The sequence below is a fragment of the Podarcis muralis genome, chromosome 4 (assembly GCF_964188315.1).
Source record: "Podarcis muralis chromosome 4, rPodMur119.hap1.1, whole genome shotgun sequence".
In the NCBI taxonomy this organism is placed as follows: Eukaryota; Metazoa; Chordata; class Lepidosauria; order Squamata; family Lacertidae; genus Podarcis; species Podarcis muralis.
Window position 1 is genome coordinate 82,159,278 of NC_135658.1, and position 25,892 is coordinate 82,185,169.

Sequence of the window (25,892 nt, forward strand, 5' to 3'; positions counted from 1 at the left end):
CCTCATCACCTGCTCTTCAGTAGCCACTCTGAGCTGCCCAAGGGAGGAAGGAGGCTGACAGCAGTGGTTATGGAGAAGCAATAGGGAGCTTCCTCAAAGCCGCCACTGCCACTGCCACTACCACACTCACTCAGAACAAGCGCCAACTCATCCTCCTCCCTGAGCTTGGCAGCGGCCCTGATGGGGAAAATTGGGACATCCTGGGATCAATTCAGAACCCAGGATGCCTTTCGTAATTCCAGGACTGTCCCTGGAAAACAGGGACACTTGGAGGGTATGGGAAAGCTGAGCATCAAAACCACCAATTAAGGACAATGACCATTCAACCCCCCCCCCCCACTTTGACTATCACCTTGAGGTTTTAAGTTGCTTTTTTATTCTTCTCCTCCCCTATGTTTTCCTTCAAGGCTGGAACTTTGATTGATTCTAAGGCTAAATTATATACAGTATTGTTCATCAAATTTGTTAAGGGAGCCTGGAGCCAATATTAGCTATCGATCATTCTGTTAAGTCAACACACAAATGTGAGCATGTATTTGTTGTTGACAGAGCCATGAATGTCTTAGAACGAAAGAAAGTAAATGTGGGGGGGACGGGGGGGGGAGGAAACTGTGGCAAGTGTGCTCTGTAGTTATTATATCACTGCTGTTGCTTCTTTTATCCTTTCTTCGACTTCTCCTTTGTTCACGTAATTCTCTTTGGGTCCTGGAGCCTTCATGCTTCATTTACTGTTGTTTCTGAAGGCTTCGTCTAGGAATCGGGAAGATAAAGAAATATTCAGCACTGACTGAGAAAGGAGCACACTGGGGCAAGTGAATTCCTTTATGATTGTAACATGAGGAGATTTATAGCAATGGGCTCTCAATAATATATTAGAATTCTCCACCTTGTTGTGTGGGGAGTTAACATTTTTGTTAAATTTCCACACAACATTCGGTTTCTCGGCTGCCACCAATGACTCTCTTCTTTAAATATATTGTGAGTTTTATAAGAGTTGAATCCTGAGAGCTTCCCATAATGGGTATATCCATAGTTATTTCATTCTACCTGTGATGGTATTTGTTTCCCTTTTGACAGCTGGGGATATCTTTCTGTCGGTTGGAAGCCACCCAGACTGGCCAGCCAACATATAAATAATGAATTATTATATTATTATTATGGTTGGGTTTTCAAAAAATGAAAACATTTTGGTATTTGTGTTAGTTATTCCTAAGGTCCCCTTTGTTTTTCTTCAGGTCTCAAACACTATACAAGCCAACTGACAGATCTTATTCAAGAGATGTTTCATTGGTTTAACTTGGGGAAGAAGGGCAGAGTTTGCATTCAAAAGCAGTAGAAATCCTTTCCTGAAAGAACACAACATCTGAAGACACAACTTAAACAAAAAAAAAAAATACATAAATACGTAGTTACATATAAAAAGGTTACATTAATGCTAAGTTACTAATACATAGGGACACGGGTGGCACTGTGGGTTAAACTACAGATCCTAGGACTTGCCGATCAGAAGGTTGCCGATTCGAATCCCCGCGATGGGGTGAGCTCCCGTTGCTTGGTCCCTGCTCCTACCAACCTAGCAGTTCGAAAGCACGTCAAAGTGCAAGTAGATAAATAGGTACCGCTCCGGCGGGAAGGTAAATGGCATTTCCGTGCGCTGCTCTGGTTCGCCAGAAGTGGCTTAGTCATGCTGGCCACATGACCCGGAAGCTGTACGCCGGCTCCCTTGGCCAATAAAGCGAGATGAGCACCGCAACCCCAGAGTCGGTCACGACTGGACCTAATGGTCAGGGGTCCCTTTACCTTTACTAATACATATAAAGCAATATCAATTCATTTCCTTCTAACACACCCTCCCTCTCATCCTCTGGGATCTCATCCAGGGTCCAACAAACTCTCAGCTGACCCACAAAAGTCTCACAATGAGATGAGTTCCTGGAAACAATGGACATCACCCTAGTCTCTCACTCTATATTTTTTTTATATAATATTTTTTATTGCGTTTCTTTTCATAGTTTTGTACATTTCAAATTATACAGAAAAGACCAAATGCAAGAAACATTTTTTGGTGTTTTTTTTTAACATTGGACTTCCCCACACCTTCCAAAGCTGCGTTCTTTGTAATAACATTTATCAGCAATTTGTTACCTTATTTCAAACCTTGTTACAACTTTCAATTATTATGTCTCCACATTCAATATGTTGTATCTCACTTTTGATACCTTTAAAATAAACATAATATGTTTGGCTCACTTGTCTTCTTTTCTCATTTGTAACTTATTTTACCATTTGCTTAATCATATTTGCTAAAGCATAACATTTTCAATAACATGCACTATCTTAAGATTCATACAACGTATAATATTTTTGCAGATAGTCTTTAAATTTTTTCCAATCACCCTCAACTGATTCTTCATCCAGATCTCGGATTCTGCCGGTCATTTCAGCTAATTCCATGTAGTCCATCAACTGCGTCTGCCATTCCTCCAATGTGGATAAATCTTGTGTCTTCCAGTTCTTTGCGATGAGAATTCTTGCTGCTGTGGTAGCATACATAAACAACGTTCTATCTTTCTTTGACACTTTCTGGTCCACCATGCCCAGCAGGAAGGCCTCTGGTTTCTTAGGGAAGGTATACCTAAATACCTTTTTCAGTTCATTGTAAATCATTTCCCAGAAGGCCTTCACTTTTGGGCAGGTCCACCAGAGATGAAAAAATGTCCCTTCTGCCTCCTTACATTTCCAACATTTATTATCAGACAGATGATATATCTTAGCTAGCTTGACTGGGGTCATGTACCACCGGTATATCATTTTCATAATATTTTCTTTCAAGGCACTACATGCCGTGAATTTTATTCCGGTGTTCCATAACCTTTCCCAGTCTTCAAACATAATGTTATGCCCCACATCCTGTGCCCATTTTATCATGGCAGATTTAACAGTCTCATCCTGTGTGTTCCACTTAAGCAGCAAGTTATACATTCTCGATAGTATCTTAGTTTTTGGTTCTAATAGTTCTGTTTCCAATTTCGATTTTTCCACCTGGAAACCGACTTTTTTATCCATCTTAAAAACCTCTTGAATTTGAGCATAATGTAGCCAATCTCGCACCTTATTTTTTAGTTTGTCTTGGCTCTGCAGCTTCCAATTGTCTCCAATTTTTTCAATTATTTCCCAATATTTCGGCCATTTGGCCTCCATATTGGGCCTTTTTCGAGCCTTGGCCTCCATCGGTGATAACCACCTCGAGGTTTTACTCTCTAGTAAGTCTTTGTATTTCATCCAGACTGCAAAAATTGCTTTTCTCACAATATGGTTTTTGAACAATTTATGAACTTTAACCTTGTCATACCATAAGTATGCATGCCAACCAAAAGCATTGTCAAAACCTTCCAGATCTAGGACATCCGTGTTTTCTAACAAAAACCAATCTTTCAACCAGCAGAAGGCTGCAGATTCGTAATATAACCTCAAGTCCGGCAGGGCAAACCCCCCTCTTTCTTTTGAGTCAGTTAGTATTTTAAACTTTATTCGGGGCTTTTTGCCCTGCCAGACAAACTTAGATATATCCTTCTGCCATTTTCCGAAGCATTCCACTCTGTCCACGATCTGTAGGGTTTGGAATAAAAATAACATTTTCGGCAATACATTCATTTTTATAGCTGCAATTCTTCCCAACAAGGAAAGTTTCAATCTTGACCAAATCTCTAAGTCCCTTTTAATTTCCAACCAACATTTTTCATAATTGTCTTTGAATAAATTCAAGTTTTTGGAAGACAAATAAATCCCCTAGGTATTTCACCTTTTTAACCACACTTAATTCTGTTTCTCTCTGGAACCCCTCTGTTTCTGTAGATGTCAAATTTTTGGTCAAAACCTTAGTTTTTTGTTTGTTCAACTTAAATCCCGCAACCCGACCAAACTCTGCTATAAGTTCTAGCACTCTTTTTGTACTGGGTTCTGGCTCCTGTAGTGTCAGAACTAAGTCATCTGCAAAAGCTTTCAATTTGTATTGTTTCGCTCCGACCTCTATCCCTTGTACCAACCGGTCGTCCCTAATCATGTTCAGCAACACCTCCAGGACTGATATAAATAAAAGAGGGGATAGAGGGCACCCTTGTCGTGTTCCTTTTTCAATTTTGAATTCTTCTGTCACCACATTATTAACTATCAGTTTAGCTTTTTGCTCTGAGTAGATTGCCTCTATTCCATTCTCAAACCCCCGTCCCACTCCCATCCCTTCCAGATTTTTTTTCATAAACATCCAAGAAATGTTGTCAAAGGCCTTCTCCGCGTCAATAAAAATTAACACTGCTCTTGTATTGAGGTTAGTTTGCAAGAGTTCCAAAATGTCAATAATGTTTCTAGTGTTTTCATATAAATGTCTGCCAGGGAGAAAGCCTGCTTGGTCCTTGTGAATTACTTCATTTAGGACCTTTTTAAGTCTACTTGCCAAAATGTCTGCAAATATTTTGTAATCCACATTCAGGAGTGAGATGGGACGGTAGTTCTTAAGCTGGGTCTTTTCAGCTTCAGTCTTAGGAATCAATGTGATGAAAGCTTCCTTCCACGTTTCTGGTGCCCTCTTCCCATCCATAATCTGGTTGCATACCTCCAACAAAGGTTGTATCAGGTAGTCCTTCAGAGTCTTATAATATTTGGAGGTAAGCCCATCCGGGCCTGGAGATTTGCCTAGCTGCATACTTTGAATGGCACCTTCAATTTCCTGCGAAGTTATTTTAGAGTTCAAGATTGATCTTTTGTCTTGAGTTATTTTTGGTAGTCCATTTGTCTTTAAAAATTGGTCTATCTCAAATTCTTTCTGAGGCCCCTGTGCATAAAGTTCTTTGAAATATCTGTGGAAACACTTCATAATTTCTTCTGGTTTCTGTACCGTTCTCCCTTCAATCTCTAGATTTGTGACTGTATTTAACTTTTGTCTTCTTTTCAGCTGCCAAGCTAGCAGCTTTCCACATTTATTTGCTGATTCAAATGATCTTTGTTTCATCTGTTTAATTTTCCATTCGATTTCTTGATTTATCAATTTAGAATATTGTGCTTGATGGAATTTGATTTCTCTCAGCACTTCTTTTGACTTTGGGTTGGTTCTCAATTTTTTCTCTCCCTGATGAATCTTCTCCATTATTTTGTCTTTCTTTCCATTCCAGAGCTTTTTCTTGATTGAATTTTGTTGTATGAGAAACCCTCTCATGACCGCTTTACTAGCGTCCCAGATCGTTCTTTTTTCTACTGTAGTGTTCAAATTTATCTCAAAGTAGTCCTTTAACGTTTTTTGGGCCTTTTTCACGATCTCTTGGTCTCTTAAAAGGGTGTCATTCATCCTCCATCTGAAGGAACCGGTTTGAGTAAGTCTGAATTCTAATTTCAAGGCGTTGTGGTCGGAGCATGTTTTTGGGCAGATTTCCACCTTTCTGGTCTTGGGTGCCAGCCCTCTAGACGTCCAAATTTGGTCGATCCGTGTCCAGGACAGGTGGGCCTCAGAGAAGAAAGTTCCTTCTTTACCTAGGGGGTTCTTTGTCCTCCATATGTCAATCAAATCCAAGTTGTCAATCAGTTCAAAAAAGGTTTTCGGCAGTCTGCCATCAGATGTTAAGTTTTGATTTTGGGACTTGTCCATATGTGTAGACACCACTCCATTCATGTCTCCCATCATTATGATGTTGTTGTAGTCCATATAATCCAGCATAGTCTCATGCAGCTTCTTGAAAAATTCTGATTTCCCGTCGTTTGGCGCATATATTCCTAATATCAAAATTTTTTCTCCTTGTGTCTGAATTTCAATCGCCAGAATTCTTCCTTGTTCATCTTTGAATACAAATTTTGGTGCCAGGCTCTCCTTGGCGTATATCACCACGCCTCTTTTCTTGACCTTGTCTGATGAGATAAATTCTTGGCCTAGTCTTTTGTTGACTAGAACCTTCCTGTGGAGCCTGGTCACGTGAGTTTCTTGTAAGCAAATAATGTCCAATTGTTCTTTCTTCAGTATGTGAAATATTTTCCTTCTTTTTTCCGGGGAATTTCCACCGTTTATATTCCAACTGAGTAGCTGCAGAGACATCCTGTACTATTTTTTGCACCTAGAGTGGTGTCTCTTCTTTATCCTCTGATCCCAAGGGTGTAGGGCCTGGTCCGCCTCCAGGCGGAATCCCAGATTGTGGTAGAGGCCAATGTGTTGCTGCTTCTTTTTGGAGATCTTCTCCGTGGTCGTGCAGGAACTTTTGTAGGTCCTCTGGTGTTCTTATTTTTACCTTCTTCAACTTATAAGTAAATGATAATCCTTGTGGAAACTCCCACCTGTAGCGAATTGTATTGAGTCTCAACAATCTTGCCAGCTCTGAGTAGGTGGCTCTCAAATCCAATAACTGTTTTGGTATATCTCTGTAGATTTCGACCCTTCTGTCCTGTATCTCAAGAGACTTTGCAAAATGTAGGCCTAATATTTTATCTCTCTCTTCCCTTGATCTCAAAATTATCAAACAATCTCTGGATCTGTCCTTCCTTACCAATCTTCCTAGTCGGAAAGCTGAAACTATTTTAAAATCACTTTCTTCCTTTACGTCCCAGAATTTTGAGAATTCTGTTGTCAAAAATCCAATCAAGTCTTCTTGTTCAATTTCTGGAACTGCCCTCAATCTGAGATTACTCTGTCGATTTTTCAGTTCCACCATAGAAAGATAGGCTTGCTGTTCACCAATTTGTTTATGCAGAGGCTTGACTTCTCCTTTAACTTCTTCGACCTCTTTTTTAGCTGCCGTTGCTATTTGAATAGCTTCCCCAGCTAGATTACGGTTTTCTTGTGTTGCTCCTTGCAATTTTTCAATTGCTTGTGTATGCTGGGAAACCTGGTCAGTCAATTTCTGGATCGAAGATGTAGCTTGGTCAATTTTTAGTGATTGGTTGTCAGCCTTTTGATTTAAAGCTGCTAGTTGCTCCAAGATTTGTTTCAGAACTCCCTCAGATCCACCTGCTGCCATATCTTCCTCTGTAGGATTTTTAAACTTTTTGGCTTCTGCCTTTCGTTCACCCAGCACAGCTGGGACCGAAGATCTGCGTCCCTGAATCAAAGTTGTTTGTACAAGCTGTGCCTGCTTTTTTTCTTTTTCCTTCTCCTTAGCTTCCTTTGCTTTGGCTGCTCTTGTCTTTCCTGTACCACTCATTAGTCAATGTTCAAGGTCAAATTATTGTTGTTCCATGGGAAAGACAGATCCAGTTTAAAAACAATTCAATGAGAGAGAATAAACATAAAGCAGTTCCCAGGCCTTTATATTCCCAAAATCCTCTAGGGGGAGTACCACCAAAGTTCAGAAAGAAGAAGGCAACTTTTCCGCCATTAAAGTCCCTTTTGTGTTAAAAGAGCACAATAGACCCAGAACAGTAGTAGTAAAAAAAAAAAAAGTCCTGCAAGATGTTTTTGACTTTTAACAAGGTTTCAGGAAGGTGCCTGTAATTTGTATCCAGTCCAACTTGTTTAAGCTCAAAAGTATCACTTACATCTCTAAGAGTTTGTAACAGTTCCGCAGTTACACAGTTTCCCCTCCAGCAGCCCGACGATTTGGAGTTTGACTTTCAATAGCCCCCAACCAAGAGGGGTCAGTCCAATTTTTATTCCAGAAATTTACTCACAAAAAAGTCTGTCTTTCCTCTTTAGCAATCACTTCTGAAAGTGCATGAAAGTCCCTCTTTAGCGCTTCCCTTTTCAGCTGCTTTCCGCTTCTCAGGTCCTTTGCTTTGATCTTAAAAGCAGCACCGGAAGGCGGACTTCCTTTTTATCGTCTCCCGGTTTCAGCCAATTTAAAATAAAATTTGTTCCCCGGATTTAACGTCCTTACTCACGGGTTTGTTGTTTCAGCCAGATCTTTTTAGGAAGAAAGGTCGACGCTCGTCTGTGACAGCCGCGCGGCTTCGCTTCCGCAGCAAGAGCGATGAACTCACAGCACCGCTACCCCTCCTTCACTCCGGAGCCCCTTACGGGGTTCCTTCCGTGATTTCAGGGTCGCTCCAGGTGCCCGCCGAGTCCCACGGCCACGGGCTCACTCTGCCCGTGGTTTTTCTTAGTGGGTCGTCGCTGTGCCGTAGCGAACCGACCCTTTCCTGCGGAGCCCCTCTTCAGAGAACGAAGAGGACCGCCATCACAGTTTCGCGCCGCCTCTGGAAGTCACCCTAGTCTCTCACTCTAGTCTTGCTTTTTATGGGCAGACATGCCCATAGCTATGTCCCATTCATCTGCACTCTCCACACCCTGTTCCAGGTGCAGCAGGTTTTCTGAGTTTCCCAGGGGGTCCAGAGGATGTGAAAAGGGCCCCACCCCCACCACTCACACCTCTTTCTTCACCCCCTGTCCTCTCCTTCCCCAACTCCTTAATGTGCATATGCATGGTAGCATAAAATGTCAGCTTGTCATATGAAGAATGGATTGAAAGCAAAAAATTAAAAATTAAAAAATACATTCCTCAGATTGTAATTTTATTATGAAACAAACATATTTCCTTTTTCCTGATCAGTATTCAATTAGCATTGTGTCCTCTTTTTTTAAAAAAACAACAACTAGAGGCTTAGCTCAATTATACACTGTATTTGTGGCTGGGCTTTCCTTACCAGGGAGAACGAAATTTTAGTTTACTAATTTTGTCATGTGAGTCACAAGGCACATTTGGCGCAGTTTTAGATGTTACTGAGTACAGCGGGATTATTTTTGTGGAAGGGTAAAGACTCTTGCTTCCGTTGTCTGGGCTTTTTGAACTTCTTCCTCTCTCGCTTTAGTAAAAACTGAAGTCACTCTTAGAGGGACTTCATTTAGCATGTTGAAAATAGGGAAAGATTTTGATGAGAGTTTTAGAAACAATGAAGCTTGAAGATAACTTTTGGCTTTTATGGAGATGTAATTTTGATTTATGTTTGCCTTTGCTGGAAGTAACTGCAGGTATTTATCTTAATGACTCTGATTAGTAGGTGAACTTTTTTCCTAAGAATTCATAAGGTGTGTTTCAGTAACAGTTTTTTGTTTGCTACTTTTCTCCGGTGAATTTCTCTTTAAACACTTAAGCGCTTTCTAAAGAAAATCCCTGAAAATGGGCATTTATTAGGTGTCAAATAAGTGACTTAAGTTTAAGTAACAAGGCTAGAAATAAGAGCAGCAGCAAATATTGTAGCATCTAAAGCCTTCTGTTGTTTTTCAAAGCCCTGTACCAATATTAGCCATCCTTACAGTGATTGTCTCATTTTCATGTGAGCCTCTTTGTAGGACAATATTAATCAGAAAGGGATATATAAATGAAATAACCTGAATTAACAATCCATATTTATAGAAGATGTAATCGCCTGGGGTCACCCATTGAGTTAGCAGCTAAGGTAAAATTTGAAGCATGGACACTGTCTCAGCCTGGTCATTACTCTAGGATAGTTGACATCAGGCATTCTACTTGTGTGTAAAAACAATACACAAGGAAGGAGCAGGGCTGCATCAAGCATTGCTGCTACAAGCATGCCAAGGCACACCCACTCTGGTAACTTGAGCTCAGGGCTCAGGTTAACCCTTTCATGCACACAGGGCCTGAGTCAGTTACTGTATATTACAACAACCTAACCTGCACAGGGTTTCTTTAAAATAAAGAACCAACCCACTACTAATGGATTCCTTTGCCCAGATTGTACCATCTCAACAATATTTTTATTTTTCAGCTCAGTCACCTTCATGCCAAAAGACAATATTTCTTCCACACTACAGCTCACTTAAGGGTAGGCATGTGTGTGGCTTTAGTTTGTGAATAGTAATAAAAAAAATAGTTTTATTGATCACCCGAAAGCTTTCCACTCTTGTCAGTGCATATGCAAATTGTAACTTTGAATTGTGATGCCTTTGATACGTCTTTCGGCTTCCTAGCATGGAACAGTTTAAAATAGCTTCTGTAAGAATCAATATCAGAAAAGAAGATAGCAAAAAAAGGAGGGGTCGTCTAAGATGTCATGAATTAACAGCACATCTAGAAAACTCTGGAGAGAAATAGGTTCAAATCCCTTCCTAGCCATGAAACTCATTTGGTTATGCTGGGCTAATAATTCTCTTTCAACCTGACCTAAACCCACAGGGCTGTTGTGAGGGGAACCCTGTTCACTGCCTTCAACAACATGGTGGAAAGCTAAGCTATAAATATATATTAGCATGCAGGCAGCCATTTTAGGTGCATCCAATTGATGTGCAATTGCCAATGTGTGGCTCCTTTTGGACCTGGAAGAAGTTAGAACGGAGGTGGAATGGGGTGCAGAATGCGGTGTAAGGGGAGTGGGGTCGGCATAACAGGGGTAGGGCGGAGCGTAAGGGGGTGGGGTGTGCTTATACACATTCTGCTGACGCGCACAGGGACCAGGAACAGAACCCCCACACAAAATGGTTGCCTCCTGTACTGAAAAAGTTGATGTATTGCAGATTGATGCATTTAAGAAGAATGGGCTCCGCGGAACAAAGTAAAGTCCCCAAAGCCAGCAAGAGTCACTCAAAATAATAACCGAAAGCCAATAAAACGGTGTGTGTGTGCTTGTGTTTGTATGTGGAGGTGCATCAACCTTTTTATGGCCAGACAACGGAAAAACTTTGAGAATTCTTGATCCAGCATTATATGGGAGTTGAGCTATGCCCTCAATCATCACTTTGTTGACAGTTCAGCAACAGTGTTAGAAGATTCAAAGACCCACTGGTCTGAGTGAGGAAAAAACAACTAAAACAATTATAGTGTGGAACATTATAGGTATCTATTGATTGTTTCAAGGGGAAATTGCTATTCTGTCAAGAAGGTATTATGGTACACACATCACCTGGCCCCTGCTCCCTTTCACACAGAAAGTGCGTTTCTCCATCGAAGGCCATCAGCTGAAAAAGAGAAAATTATCTCATGGGCAATGGCCAACATGAAAAAGGTACCTGAAATTTCAGAACCACCACTTGTTCATTTCTTATTGATTTCATAGTTGCAAAATATGACATTCACACCTTTGCAAAAAAAATATTGCTGTCATAAATTTACAGATGTATTTATTTTATTTAAAAGTAGCATCTCTAAACTGTTTAATAATTAAAAATAAAAAACCCTAAGGGGTGTATACCATTTGCAATATTAAAACAGTATCCATTAAAACAAAAATACAGCCTAAAAACAATATAAACACACAAAAGAAAATAAAAACATATTAAGTGGATGCATACACATGAATCAGGTTCCAGTCTTATGGGTCAGAGAAAGCTTGGGCAAAAATAAAAGTCTTTACAATACATCTAAAGCAATGGATGGTGGATGCTACCTTCATGGAAGAGGGATGGACATTTCACAAAATGGGTGCAACAGCAGAAAATTCCCATTTTGGGGTCACTGCCCTGTGATGTTCTTTAGGGTGGGGTGGCACAAGTAGAATTCTCCCAGCTATCTAAGTGACCTTGCAGGTCTATACAGGGACAGGCAGTATTTCAGGTAACCTGGTCCCAAGTTATTTAATCTTTCACTTCATATTTGAGATAAAACAGTAGATCTATTTCTAAGTACTGAGGCTAAAACGAATAACTCTCAAGAGGTGGAGTTCATTAGTCTCATCACTCCTGCAGAACAAATGAATAATAAGTTTACTGCTCCCAAGGTTTTGATGAACAGTGGGTTTTCTGTTTGGAATCTGTAAGACAATACATGCCATGTCGCATATGATTTTTGAACTCTGAACAACTTTTCCAATAGCTCACTTTTCTTGCAGGGAACCAGATTACAATCCTATTTTGCCAGCCAGTCAGATATAAATTATCTGACCAGAAAGGATGACACCATGCCGTGTCCAGTTCAGAGACATCCTTACTCAATTTGATGTGTATTCACTTGCTTCCCTCCTTAGGGATACCAACGATGTCCACAAAGGCAAATCTGTCAAGTTGCCGGCTGCCACAAATGCAGACACCAGCACCAAGGAGCGTCAGCATGTTAAACTCATTTGCTATCTCCTGGTTCATCCATTACCAGATGAACAGAGGATCTGCTTCCAAGCACTTGAGTCTATGGGATGGAACCACCTGTGGTCAGATGAGAAAGATGACCTTATTTCCTGCAGACATTACCTGAGCAGCATGGGATCCAGACATGCCCCAGTCCAGGCTTTGTTAATACATCATCCGTCCCTGTGTCTCATTGACATGTTGATGCTTCCACAAGACAAAGAGCTTCCCTTGGTGGTCCTGAAACAAATTTGGATGAGGACAGGGCCTTCTGTGTATTGCAGTCACTCTGAACATAACACAAGGACATTCTTCCACACCAAAAATAGCAGACTGCTAAGAAGCATTGATTAAAACACCTTTAACACTTGAGGGTGGCTAGTTGGAAACTATAGAATGAAAGGCTACCCTAATTATTATTTATTATTTATTAAATTTATTGATCAGAAGGTCGGCGGTTCGAATCCCCGCAACGGGTTGAGCTCCCGTTGCTCGGTCCCTGCTCCTGCCAACCTAGCAGTTCGAAAGCACATCAATTTGTGAGTAGATAAATAGGTACTGCTGTGGCGGGAAGGTAAACGGCGTTTCCGTGTGGTGCTCTGGTTCACCAGAAGCAGCTTAGTCATGCTGGCCACATGACCGCTGTACGCCGGCTCCCTCGGCCAATAAAGCGAGATGAGCGCCGCAACCCCAGAGTTGGTCACGACTGGACCTAATGGTCAGGGGTCCCGTTACCTTTACTTTTCTTCTTTTTTTGCCAGTGCAACACAAAGCAACTTACGAAATTTTAAGCAGACAGACATGTACATACATTAAGCCATTACATATACACATTAAAACCTTCATTAGTCATTTTGATCCAGTCCAGATCAGTGCTGGCTCAAGACATTTTGCAGCTGAAGCAGAGCCCAAATAGTGCTCCCACCATCCTCTGCGAAGGTCAATTATTTACAAAGTCTTTCTGTATTATGCAGACACCAATAACGGCCTTCATCTCTCTCTTCCTACCTTGACCCCACTCCACTGTCAATTCACCCTGATCTAGATTTTATTAAGGCTCTGGCTCACTGTATGTTGAGGATTAGTCTTGAAAACAGTACCATAGTTGGTGCAGAACTGTGAGGGGTCTGGTGCCACATCTGCCAGGTTTCATGGGATCAGTTTCAATTGCTGTGCTCTGAGGACAATGACAAAGTGGTTGCAGTGTACATCTGGGCATGTGCTCTCTTGACCTTTGGGGTTAATAAAATCTAGCTGGTGGAGCATGGCTGGGTGGGTCCAGTTGGGATGGGTGAATGCATCATTACACAATTGGGGGGGTGAGTGTTGGGTCAGTGTTTGTGCATTACTTCCAATAAATGTGCAATCTGTGTACCTGTGTACAGAGGCAGTTGAGTCGCACATCCATACAGTTATTCACATGTCACGTCCAATGAGGGTACATCGTGTATACTTGCATATGCAATAGCTGAGCTGCACAAATCAGCAACTGTACGCAAACACTTAGACATAATTTGAGACAGCATAACATGTGAACAACTCTAGGAGCTGAGCTGCACACTTGTTATTCACATAGCAATTGAGCTGAACAAATCAACAAGTGTGCACTCTTTCATACAAACGCTTTCTCACACGTGTAGTTGTAGCTAGCATCTGTGTTCAGTGTAATGTGTGAACGATACTTGGGTGATGTGAGTAAGAGACATAGTTCAGTGACAGCCACGAACTTTGTTTTCCTCACATAACGTCCGGTTCGGCCTTGGTTTATTTCAGCCCGCAGTTAGATTGATTTCTAACTAAACTGCCAATATGGTTCATCTGTTCATTAAATGTTTGCTGTGATTATTAATTAGCTTGTTAAAAGACGGGGTGTGCAGGCACACTTCTGTGCCTTTGGGCTATTCCCTTTCCAATTAAGCATTAGTATTTAATCTCTCCCACTACTTTATGAGGCAGTTTTAATGTTAAAAGGCAAGTTTCCACCAAAATGATCGCGATTGAATTACAACATTCCCTGGAAGGCCCAGGAGCAGACCTGAAGCAACCCCTTTTTGCTTTCCTTTCTGCTGTACAAATCTATTTCCTGTGAATGATGTACGGTTCAGCGTATGCCAAAACACATCTGGCCTGAGGTATCAAGGAACACGCTCGCCCCTCCCTTGAGCAGCATTTAAATCCAGAAAACAGAAACCGTCCCAGCATCAAACAGGGGAAAAGATTCATTAGGCACCTTTCCTTTACTAGCAAAATGACTGATGGCATTTGAAGCTAGACTCAAGCTTTATTGCTTTCAGTACTTGAAGACAGGGAAGAAGGCAGGAGGGATGGGGCAGGGGGGACCTAGCGCAGCTGTTGAAAAAGAAAGAAAAGCCATGCCAGATTTAGTACACTGAAATAAAAATCTGAACAGACGGGGGAGGGGAGCTTTCTCTTCCTCTTCTTCTTCTTCCCCCTCCTGTGGCAGCAGATATTGTGTGGGAAAATAATCTGCTTAACTCGATGTGGAATTAAGGAGTTTCTGTTTATTCCGAGATAGTCAGCAGATCTGTAAAAACTGCACGACTGAGAAGAGTAATGGAATAGGGCAGCCTTTCCCAGCAGGAACAGAAGTCAGAATGAGGAATCGGTTACTATTCTGGGGAAGGGTATGTAGGTGGATTTGCACGTACCTTCAGAGCTCAGGAGTCAGCAGTTTTCTGCCTCCATGTGGGCCATGCTCAGTCTGCAGATCGCAAGTAGGTTATCCACTCCAGACCCCCCCTGCATTTCCAGATAATGTTATGGGAGGGACTAGCAGAAGGCTTTACCTTTGGACCCAGGTGTGTAGATGGTTTTCTCTGGATGAAGAGATATCCACTGTGGAAGGAGACCAGAACCATCTTCTCCAGTGTGAACTGAGGACACTTGGCCACAACAATCACATACTGCTTTTGCTTGGAATCCTTCTTCATATCATTGGCAGAAACCTGCAGGAGCAAATCAGGAGCTAGAAATCAGATATCTCCTGGTTTTTGCTTACTAAGGCAAATAGTAGCAAACTCAAATCCCTGCTCAGTAATGGAGCTCAGTAGGTGACCAGTTGCTAATTCTCAGCCTAGAAAAACTGCCAGGTTGCAATCCAGAGAAAGTTTGTATGCTTTTGTTCCCTCCTTGGTGCTGTTGTGTGTCCTAGTCCCCTGGGAGGGCAGACAGGATACTTGGAGTGTGAGTGCAGTTGATGGAAGAGAGCGAGAGGGAAAGAGAAGCTGCAACAGCCTTGTCCCCCATGGCATCAGGAGATGGCCAAGGGAGATTGTATAGAAAGGTGAGTGCCATCTCTTCCGGGGGAGAGCATCTGTTTCCATGCTGAAGGCCCCAATCCTCAGCATGTCCAGGTAGCGCTGTGAGAGAACCCTGCCTGAAATCCTGAAGAAAGACCCTCCAAGTGTCTCTATTTTCCAGGGACAGTCCTGGATCTACAGAAGCTGTCCCAGTTTCTGATTTGATCCTGGAATGTCCCGCTTTTCCTTAGGATATTCCTATTTCCATCGGAGAAATATTGGAGAGTATGGAGTTAAGCGCAGTGCTTATTTTCAGAGACCCCCAAGCCAAGGAAATAAGTAACTGCATAACCTTTATAAGACATGTGAAGGCAGCCCTGTATAGTTTCATTATATTTTCATATGTGTTGGAAGCCACCCAGAGTGGCGGGGTAACCCAGTCAAATGGGTGGGGTATAAATAGTAAAATTATTATTATAATTATGGAATAGGACCAGTGCTTTTTAAATAAAAAAACAGGTGATGGTACTCACCATGAAGTTGCTACAGCAAGGTAAGGTAAAAGACATGGGTGGTGCTGTGGTCTAAACCACTGAGCGTCTTAGGCTTGCTGATCGGAAGGTCAGCGGTTCGAATCCCCACAACGGGGTGAGCTCCCATTGCTCTGTCCCAGCTCCTGCCAACCTAGCAGTTCAAAAGCATGTCAAAGTGCAAGTAGAGAAATAGGAGGGAAGGTAAACGGTGTTTCCGTGTGCTCCGGCTTCTGTCACAGTGTCCCGTTGCACCAAAAGCTGTTTAGTCATGCTGGCCACATGACCCGGAAAGCTGTCTGTGGACAAATGCCGGCTCCCTTGGCCTAAAAGCGAGATGAGTACCACAACCCCATAGTCGCCTTTGACTGGACTTAACCATTGAGGGGTCTTTTACCTTTTGTTACAGTAAGTGTCATATTTTATATATGTATATAAAAGGTGCCAGTCCTGAGTACCCTTGAGTGCCCCCTAAAAAAAGCACTGAATAGGATGTCCCTATTTTCAGCCGAGAAATGTTGGAGGGTATGCGGAAAGTCACTGCAAGACAGAGTAGACAAGGTCCTGTCTCAGTATAAAGCCTGTGATCCTAGGAACAGGCACACAGACTGGCAGATAGCTAGGGGGGCTATTCTCACATGCACAAAGCCCAGAAAAAAGAAGAGGGATGATGGTCACAGATGACGGGAGTTGTAGTTCAGCAACATCTACAGGAGACTGAAGTTCGCTAGCCTACCTTCTGCCAGCAATACTGATAGAATGAGACATAAAGACGAGAGCGACGGGCAAAATGGATCGGACAAAATTTATTGCAGCAAGGGAAAGCAACTTCTGTATATATCACTGAGCCTTTTTAACCAGGCTCTGGGGAGAGCCATTTTTACAGTAGCTGGCAACATTCATGACTGTGTTTCAGCTCTCTTTTAAGTAACTGCTGCCACTTGTCACTGCTCTCAACTGAATGCTATCTGGTTCCTATAGGTCAGCTAATTACCCTAATCATTAACCTTTAAGACTGCACAGGGTACGGTGATCAATGCCACCCTTGCTGTGTTCACCTCCCCTAATGAGCCTGTGTCGGAAAAAGAACTCTTTGACCTCCCTCTGGTGAATATATATATTTTCTCTTTCCTTGTCATTCTGCTTCTTAGAAGGAGGAGGAGGATGGCAACTGCCACGAATCAACATTAAAAGTAATCAATAGGGGAAAAGTTGGTTTTATATATATATATGGAATGCAGGAAATAATAATTAAGTAGCATTCAGTGAATCATACCAGGATTTCAAAAGGAACTGGTGGTGATAGGGAGCTAGTTATATTTCTCTTCCTAAAAGGAGCTCAACTTAACATACATGCAGAGGGGAAAGTGTGCAGACCAATGGATATAACTTTCCCTTTTGCATCATAGGCTAGTTTATGCCCATTTGTGCACCTCTTGAGCCTTCATCCAGGCATGCAAGAAGCATTACAGTGGTACCTCGGGTTACATACGCTTCAGGTTACATACGCTTCAGGTTACAGACTCCGCTAACCCAGAATTATTGCTTCAGGTTAAGAACTTTGCTTCAGGATGAGAACAGAAATTGTGCTCCGGCGGCATGGCAGCAGCAGGAGGCTTCCTTAGGTAAAGTGGTCTTCAGGTTAAGAACAGTTTCGGGTTAAGTACGGACCTCTGGAACGAATTAAGTACTTAACCCGAAGTACCACTGTATCAGAGTTTAAGGGTACATTTCAGTTAGGTAAAAACATTTGAACAGTCTGCCAAACAGGGCTGGTTAAGGGTGTGGCTCTGAAGGATGTGTGGCCTGAGGAGAAATCCAAGAGCCAGAGAGATAGAGATACAGTGGTACCTCGGGTTACATACACTTCAGGTTACATACGCTTCAGGTTACAGACTCGGCTAACCCAGAAATAGTGCTTCAGGTTAAGAACTTTGCTTCAGGATGAGAACAGAAATCGCATGGTGGCAATGGGAGGCCCCATTAGCTAAAGTGGTACCTCAGGTTAAGAACAGTTTCAGGTTAAGAACGGACCTCCGGAACGAATTAAGTACTTAACCCGAGGTACCACTGTAGATCTGTTGCTACTTGGGATGGTCCTGGGAGAAGGTCTGTCTTCTCTTTGGAGCTGCTACTGCTTGGGAATGCTGCAGGGTCCACCATGCTATGAACTTGCAAAATTGTGTTAGTTCTCATAAGCAGCAAGACATGTAATGACTAGCCTTTAAAAAAAGGCTGTATATTAAACTAACAACAAAACCAAGCCGTGAAACACATGCTTTTGCACTGGTTAAAATGTAATAAGATTTGGGTAAAATCCTAAGAAACCCACATTTTCCATGTTCTGTAGATATTGTGACAATTAACATCATAAACGAGAGATGGTAACTTGGCACATGAAAAGGCACAATGTGTTACTATAGTAACCAATTCATAAAAATGAAGAGTCTTTAACATCAGAATTCTGGCAAATTTAAGCATGGTTCTTAGTAGTTTTGCAAGATCCCCTTCCCCAAGGATTTCTAAACCCTGGTTCACATAGAACCACTTGTGTAGAAGTGGATTTTTGAAATAGCACAAGAAAAGCATTTAAATTGCTTACATTTTGTGGGCACATTTTACATAAAATACATTTCTTTTATGCATCTTTTGGTAAAATATGTATCGTGTCCATTTTCTTTGCATGAAATGCACATTTCTGTGCACACTTTTTGAAACTGCATCTCAGCATCTGGAGAAGTGCAAAATCTGACTGGGAATTGCATTCTGGTCCACAAGAAAATTCAGGAGTGCTGGGTCAGTCTGCTGTGGAAAGAAGACCAAAGTAACCCCCTTCCTTCATCCCAAAGAGGAGGAGGAGGAGGAGGAGGAGGAGGAGGAGGAGGAGAAGAAGAAGAAGAAGAAGAAGAAGAAGAAGAAGAAGAAGAAGAAGAAGAAGAGGAAGAGGAGGAGGAGGAGGAGGAGGAGGAGGCGGCGGCGGAGGAGGAGGAGTTTGGATTTGATATTCCACTTTATCACTACCCAAAGCAGCTAACAATCTCCATTTCCCTTCCTCCCCCACAACAAACACTCTGTGAGGTGAGTGAGGCTAAGAGACTTCACAGAAGTGTGACTAGCCCAAGGTCACCCAGCAGCTGCATTTGGAGGAGCGGGGAAGTGAACCCGGTTCACCAGATTACGAGTCCACCGTTCTTAACCACTACACCACACTGGCTCCCAATAGAGAGCTTTATTGCTGCTGCCGCCGCCGCCGCCTCCTCCTCCTCATCCCAACACTTCTCTAGCTACTGCCAACTTGGAATTCCTTGTTTTCTGAGGTTTGGACACAGCCATGTGAACCATCTAGCCTAAAACCTCACTTCAGATATACACTGCAAGGAAAATTGGTCAACGTTGTAAGGTTCAGCATTGGTCCCTGTGATGGACATATAGTATGAAGACTTTGGATTGGCCAGGTGACTGTCTGCATCTTTTGCTTGCCCAAATGGGACTTATCTCCCTGTGTCTGCCCTGCACACTCCCCAAATCTGCTCCAGAGCAATAGGCTGAACTGATAGAAGAGATTTAGGAAGCGCACAGGGTCAGAGAGGGGAAAAACATATCGTTGTGCAAGCTGAAATCCTTGGAACATTCACTTAGTACAATGTTGAATTCCATCTATAGCATCTGTAGCGACAATCTTAGATGAAATCTGGTTGGTTCCAACTAGAATTTCAGATATTATGGGGGGATTTAAAAGGGCAAAAGCTGACTTGAAATAAATTACTTGATACATGCTACAGAGACCAGAAGCTGCACTGTTATCACAAGATTGCTCTGCTTTTGTTATGAAGGAATATATTGTATTGGAACTGTAGAGGACATCGCAGGAATAAGATTGAAGGAATGTTATCACCATAATGAACACAGCAAAAGATATTATATATAAAGGATGACTTGAAGAAAGTTATTGATGTGACATCACATTGTGGCAACAAACATTTTTCATTTTTGCTCCAGGGATATACAGTGATAATATCATTTTGATTAGATTAAAACCCTCAACATTTCCAATGATAATGGGGTGTTGGAATCAAAACATAGTCTCTAATCACATTGGGAGCAATGATGTAAAAATTAATGGAAATGAGCCTTTTACTGATAAGGTCAAATTCTCTTGACACAAAATATCAGGGAGGGTAGGACCCTCTTAAATTAATCATGTAAATTTCAACCTATACATGAATACGGGATATTTTATATAAATAAGTTGCTTGCGTATCTTTAGATTTGAAGGGACCCTTCTATTCTTGTGCTTGCTAGTTTTGACATTTGTGATACACTATTAGTTTAGTTTTTTTAAATCCTACCTTGCTCCTCCACTTACTGAAATGACTTACGGTATATTTGCAACAGAAGCGGCTAACCATTTTTGGCCCAAGAACTTCACCTGCACACATCTGCACACACACACTTGTACTTATATACATGCATAGAACACATGCAGGCACACAACGTCTTGGCTGACGTGTGCAGTTCATGGTTTATCGCTTCCTCTCCAATCAGCAAATAATAGCTCTAATAACTGAGGAGAGGGCTCTTTGCATCTCCATCAAAGTGCTGGACTCCATTCCCCCCAGTGACGTGTCTACTTCTTATTTTCTTCTTCTTCAATAAGACACCAAATAGCTGAAAATGTATCTCATCTCCATGGCACTTTGGTTAATGCATCTTCATTTCATTATTCCTTATAATGTCACCACCCGCCAAATCATTTACAAGATCTCTTTTCTTCAGGAAGCGTGAAACGATAATGAGCCCATCCCACAGTGGTTAGACTACCTTTCTCGTTGGCTGTGTTCTGGTGTGGCTTGAAGATGTTTATTTTTCAGCTGGCTTTGGATTTTGCTGCTTTTTAAGTTACAGTTTTTAGCTGTGACGTTTCTTTTTCTTTTTAAGTGTGTGGTTCTTTTTTGTGCATCTTAAATCATCAGGTACTCCCCCCTTCTTCCCCTTTTGTAGTTGGGAGAGGAATAATAATAATAATAATAATTTATTTATACCCCGCCCATCTAGCTGGGTTTCCCCAGCCACTCTGGGCGGCTTCCAACAAAATATTAAAATACAGTAGTCCATCAAACATTAAAAGCTTCCCTTAAACAGGGCTGCCTTCAGATGTCTTCTAAAAGTCTGGTACAGTGGTACCTTGGGTTAAGAGATTAATTCGTTCTGGAGGTCCATTCTTAACCTGAAACTGTTCTTAACCTGAGGTACCACTTTAGCTAATGGGGCCTCCTGCTGCTGCTGCACCACCGTGCAATTTCTGTTCTCATCCTGAAGCAAAGTTCTTAAGCCGAGGTACTATTTCTGGGTTAGCGGAGTCTGTAACCTGAAGCATCTGTAACCCGAGGTACCACTGTAGTTGTTGTTGGTGTGGTGTAGCAGTTAAGAGCGGTAGATTCGTAATCTGGGGAACCGGGTTCGCTTCCCCGCTCCTCCACATGCAGCTGCTGAGTGACCTTGGGCCAGTCACACTTCTCTGAAGTCTCTCCGCCCCACTCACTTCACAGAGTGTTTGTTGTGGGGGAGGAAGGGAAAGGAGAATGTGAGCCGCTTTGAGACTACTCCTTCGGGTAGTGATAAAGCGGGATATCAAATCCAAACTCTTCTTCTTCTTCTCTTTGACATCTGGTGGGAAGGAGGAAAAGGTGCATTGTAAATTTTGGGCTTGGATCCAAATTTGCTGCTCATGGTACTCCCCCCTCCCCATGCATTCTCCCACAATAGACCTCAATGTCTCATCCTATTCGTTCCTGAGGGTCTCTGAACCCTCAGAAGTAGCAGGACGGGGGTTTACAGAAGGATGCAGGGGGGAGCAGGAGCCAGGATAGCTTCATTGAATGAGTGGAGTTCCATTATTGCTTCTCTGGATCAAACCCTTTCTAAACTAATAAAATAAACATCTGCTCCACAATTCTGTTTGTTTTCTCCACGGGACAGCTGTACCCTTAAGAGACACTGTTTTCTCCATAACAGACTGCTTAAGAGTGTTGTCATCTTTCATCGAGCATGTTTCCAAGCAGACTTTGTGACAATCTTCCCAAACCATTGGGATTCTGATTCTCCGTCTGCGACTGAAGAAAGGACGTCATCCTGGAGATGAAGACCAGCTGCCAGAGATTCTTAGTGTTTCACAGATGAGGGACTTGCCTCTAGTTTCCGTACCGCTTTGCTAGCCACTTATTACACGATAAAAGATTTACTGCTGATTTACATGAGCACAGAGAGGCTCTTGGCTGCATATGGGAGCAAATTCTTCATTGCATCACCACTTCAAAACAACAGCTATAAGTAGAGTCTTCATCTTCTGTGCTCATGGGGGCAGTTTCTAGACTTCCTCTTTAAATGTATACTGCATATTACAGAGATGGGATTTTTTTGGGGGGGAGGGGCTGAGGGTCACATTGTCTCAGGCATTATCTGCCATTGAAGATAATGTACATTTCCAAGCACAATTCCAAGTGTCGGTGCTGACCTTTAAAGCCCTAAATGGCTTCAGCCCTATATATCTGAAGGAGCATCTCCACCCCCATCATTCAGCGGGACACTGAGATCCAGCTCTGAGGGCCTTCTGGTGGTTCCCTCATTGAGAGAAGTGAGGCTACAGAGAACCAGGCAGAGGGCCTTCTCTGTAGTTGTGCTTGCCCTGTCTCTTCTGTCAGATGTGAAGGAAATAAACAAACATCTGACTTTTAGAAGACCTCTGAAGGGAACCCTGTTTAGGGAAGTTTTTAATGTATGGTGCCTTACTGTTTTTTAATTTGTTGGCAACCCAGTCAGATGGGCAGCATATTATTATTATTATTATTATTATTATTATTATTATTATTATTATTATTATTATTATTATTATCTGCCTCAGTCATTACTTAAGTCTTATTCAGATTTGACTACTGTAACATGCTCTGTTTGGAGCTGATCTGGGAACTTCAGCCACTTGATAATGTTTTATTTATTTATTTATTTATTTATTTATTTATTTATTTTATTTCACAACAATTTTATTCCTCTCAATTGTAATAAAGCCTAAAAGCGGTTTACAGAAAGAATAAAACAATGAAATTATCAATTAAGAAGAAGTTTAAAACCTTTAAAAAGATGAAAATAAACAATAAGCTATAATTAGATTAAAACATGTGATGACTTCTGCAAGGTTTGGCTAATCAAAAATATCATTCCATACTCAAGAGTCCATGAATATTCACTCTGCTAAGTGCATCCATAAATGTCAATAGGCAAAGAGGTACAAGGTTTGGGTACTTCTGTACTAAAACGCTGGATCCTTACAAGTGTGGAACGAGTATTACGTGGCATCTGAAACGGTGCCAGTTCTGCAGATTGAAGTGGTCATGTAGGCATGGGTCATGGGTTAAGGCAAGTAAACTGATCTGAAGCTGGTAAAGGGCTTTGTATACCAACAATAACACTTTGAACTCTGCCTGCTAACAGATTGGCAGCCAGTGCAGGTCTCTGAGCAGAGATGTTATATGCTGATAGGAGCTGTATCCACACAGCAGTTCATTCCATTTCCCTGATGTTTCCCTAACTATGAATTTCTGTATTATATTCCATAAAGCTGCCTGGACCTCAGCTCCCAAAGTGGGTAAACATTATTCCTGTTGCTGTTACTTGGTTTTCTTACCCACCCTTCACCATGAGGTCCTAAGAAAACTTAGCGACAATATAAAAATACAAGACTAAAATCAGTTAAGAACAATTTACACTGTGTGTGTATTCCTAAACCAAAAGTAATGGATAGATATGACAGGCTCCAGCTCTCATGCCAAGCAGCAATCTTCTTGGGGGAGAGGACAACTAAGACGTCAGGATTCAAAACAAGCAGTATATTTTCTGACGGCAAATTTCTTTCCTTTTAGTTTTGTCAAGTCTCGGTGTCACTTTGATGTACACATCAGAGCACAGCCTGAAGGCTTTGCTTCTCCCTCCTTTGAACTAAGCCTAAAGGGATCCAACAGCACTATCTTCACCTATTCAGACGTCTTCTATCATTCAAAATAACTAACGTAAGAAACAAGGGCAGATAGTACCACGTACCACACAGAGGGCTTTAAAAATATATTGTTAGTCCATGAGGGGGAGAAAATCATCTGGTACACTCGTGAGTCCTGAAAGTTCACATTTTAGCCGAATCTATTCAATTCAATCTATTCAAGCACAAACACAAGTAAACAGACGTGTTATGTGGCTGTATGAACATGACTGAGTACTTCTCCCCCTGTGTAGGCCCCGCACAATCTAGATGTATTTAATGCTTTTGGCCCCCACCCAAGCACTTATGGCTTCATTCCACAAATAAAAGCTTATCGTAGATTGAGTCTGCATTATTCCACAGTGGGTCCATTTGAAAACAAATGTAGATGGGCCCAGCAACAGGAATGGAGGTGGAGAGGGTTATGCACACCTGCCCAATTGCATTGTGGGTTTACCAAGGGGTTGTCCACACTTCTGCTTGTCCCGTGCCTAGAAATGACGGGTCCAAGTGGTTTTCCGTTTACCCTGCCAGTCTCCCTGGAAAAACCCACTCTTTATTGCTAAATTAGAGCAAACGGCAGTCTGTGGAAAACCCAACTCACATTTGCTCCGATTCAACAGGAAAGCATGAGTTTCCCTGGTGGAAAGCAGCAGGACAAGGCCTCAGTCCAGTTTACCTGAAGGAGCGTCTCCACCACCATTGTTCTGCCCGAACACTGAGGTCCAGCGGCGAGGGCCTTCTGGCGGTTCCCTTCCTGCGAGAAGCCAAGTTACAGCGAACCAAGCAGAGGGCTTTCTCAGTAGTGGTGCCTGCCCTGTGGAACGCCGTCCCACCAGATGTCAAAGAGAAAAACAACTACCAGACTTTTAGAAGACATCTGAAGGCAGCCCTGTTTAGGGAAGCTTTTAATGTTTAATAGGTTATTGTATTTTAATATTCTGTTGGAAGCCACCCAGAGTGGCTGGGGAAGCCCAGCCAGATGGGCGGGGTATAAATAATGAATAATAAATTATTATTATTATTATTATTATTATTATTATTATTATTATTATTATTACCAAGCCCCAAGACTGAAACCATCAATTTCTTCTTCGTTCACCTAGGACATGTGCAGAGAGGAAAAGACAGGGATAACCTATTATCAAGAGGGTTTCAAACACATATCAAGCAAACACACCTACTGCTATAGATGGCAGGATCTGGAATCAGTCAAATTGAAAGCAGCATGTTGAGGACGAGTATGAATAATTCTGGGTTGAGAAAAATGTATTGGTGTGTATGCAACCAGTGTGTATTGTACAGTTTCCAGGTACCTACACATTTCCCCTTTAGTGCACCTCTGTAGGGACATGGGTGGCGCTGTGGTCTAAACCACTGAGTCTCTTGAGGTTGCTGATCAGAAGGTCGGCGGTTCGAATCCCCACAACGGGGTGAGCTCCCATTGTTCTGTCCCAGCTCCTGCTAACTTAGCAGTTCGAAAGCACGCCAGTGCAAGTAGATAAATAGGTACAGCTGTGGTGGGAAGGTAAACGGTGTTTACATGTGCTCTGGCTTCCGTCATGGTGTCCCATTGCACCAGAAGCAGTTTAGTCATGCTGGCCACATGACCCAGAAAGCTGTCTGTGGACAAACGCTGGCTCCCTCGCCCTAAAAGCGAGATGAGCGCTGCAACGCCATAGTCGCCTTTGACTGGACTTAACCGTCCAGGCGTCCTTTACCATTTTTACCTACCTCTGTTTTTGGTATGTTGTGAGTCCTTGACTGGCACCATCACAGAAGTGCCCCATTTCAAAACACCCTTTTAAATACTGCAAACTCTGATGGGGTATGAAAAATGCAGGTATAAGTAAGGAGACCTTGAAAGTCAGCTTCATGAAATTAAAATATTAGTCCTTGGATAATTTCAACATCTTTCCTCTGTTAGTGCTGTTTGCCTTATTTAGCCTGGGTGATTAATTTTAATTGTAATGGTGATTATGCTGTTTGCGTGTGGCTTGTTATTATTGTTTGCCTGATCAGTCAGTGCATTTTGTTTTATATTTTTGATTGCTATTTACAGGGTATCAGATGTTTTACGTATTCGC

At 42.1% G+C, this 25,892-nt stretch overlaps 1 long non-coding RNA gene across 1 annotated transcript; it reads right to left on the reverse strand.

Moving 5' to 3' along the window:
• Positions 1-332: 332 nt before the first annotated feature.
• On the reverse strand, positions 333-12,222 carry LOC114595365 (uncharacterized). The gene is made up of 3 exons (XR_003706272.2): positions 12,110-12,222; positions 10,831-10,885; positions 333-750 (listed from the first exon to the last, which is right to left on the reverse strand). It is a non-coding gene; the product is annotated as an uncharacterized LOC114595365 (long non-coding RNA).
• Between the last annotated feature and the right edge of the window lie 13,670 nt (positions 12,223-25,892).